This window comes from Aplysia californica, unplaced genomic scaffold (assembly GCF_000002075.1).
Source record: "Aplysia californica isolate F4 #8 unplaced genomic scaffold, AplCal3.0 scaffold00867, whole genome shotgun sequence".
Lineage (NCBI taxonomy): Eukaryota > Metazoa > Mollusca > Gastropoda > Aplysiida > Aplysiidae > Aplysia > Aplysia californica.
In genome coordinates this window covers 142,151-143,595 of record NW_004798137.1, presented here as the reverse complement: position 1 = coordinate 143,595, position 1,445 = coordinate 142,151, and the positions used below count along the sequence as shown (strand labels likewise).

The following is a 1,445-nucleotide window of genomic DNA, read 5'->3' as shown; positions in this document are numbered from 1 at the left end:
CAGGGAAAAAGTAAGACAGGTAGACAGAAAAAAAAGAGGCGGCCCTCCGTCCATGTGATGTGCAAAAACAAAAATGTTTTGTCCGTGTAGAGAGAAATACATGTTGTGTTCTCTTTAAGATCTACCTCATAATTTACTACACTACATAATTTAAAAAACATTCTTCATCTCAAATGTTGTGATCTTTCTTTCAATGGTGTCCGGGATTCACAGCCACTCAAAAAGATGGAAAGGACAAGGGATTTGTAAACACATAGGTTGATTTCGATTTGGAATAGTTTAAAGACATGGACACATTCAGCTCAACAGACAAACATTAAAAAAGAACAAGATAACATGTACACAGATCTCAAACACTGACCAGAGTAACAAGATACATGTAACAAAAAGGTTACTTTCTTACCTCCCTTTGACACAAAGACAGGAGGATGACAGGAAAAGTCAATCATCCACCAGACTAACAGGTACTTAATTACAATAGTCAAGTTGTTTTTTTTTTAGTAGAGGTTTTACGGCGCTCGCAACAGCAAAAGGTCATATGAGCGCCAGGAGATTAGAGGTGTTACAAGAGAGTAACAAACATAAGAAAGAAGAAGGGGAGAAAAGGACGATAGATGTTTGATAAGAAAGAAGAAGCAAACCACACCAGAGCACCCGCCAACCACCCACAATAGTCAAGTAATTCATCCACAGTAGATCTACTAAAGGACATTTTTCAAAAGCCATCTTTTAGAAATGCAGTGACAGCAACTATGGCTGCTTTCTTCACCTTGGTATGACCCAATGGAAGTTATATAGACCGAAAGGAATAACAATGTTGATAATAATAATAATAAATATAAAATAGCATTTATGCTGAGCATTTCCATTTTTAAAAAAAAGCTCTCTCCCTACCATAAAATATCTGTACTCATGTGCTCGAACTATGGTTAATCATTCAAATTCACATTTCATTAACACCTTTTTAAAGGTTTAAAGACAGAGTGACTTAATGCTCATTGGATTTTCACAGAATTTTTTTTTTCAGTTAGTTTTAGTACAGGTTATACGGCGCTCGCAACTGCATAAGGTCATATGAGCGCCAGAAGATTAGAGGTGTTACAAGAGAGTAACAAACACAAAAAAAGAAGGAGGGGAGATAAGGACGATAGATGTTTGATAGGAAAGAAGAAGCAAACCACACCAGAGCACCCGCCAACCACCCACTTGGTTTAGTTTTTACTTCTTGGTTTTAGTTACAATAATTGTAATAATAAAATGTAACAACAACGACATGAATAACAACAATAATAATAATGATGATGATAATTGCATTTATACAGCCCATAGACGAAGAGGTCCACTGAGTAGACACACAAGCACACACAGGCGCACGTACCTTCCTGAAGAGATCAACCAAACTCTCTCTCTCTCCCTCCCTCCCTCCCTCCCTCCCTCCCTCTCTC

General features: G+C 37.6%; 1 protein-coding gene across 1 annotated transcript in view; it reads right to left on the bottom strand.

The window, feature by feature from the left end:
• Window positions 1–1,445, bottom strand: part of LOC101860699 (zinc finger CCCH domain-containing protein 13) — a gene marked incomplete in the record, with an annotated part of 43,457 nt that overhangs the window by 16,435 nt on the left and 25,577 nt on the right.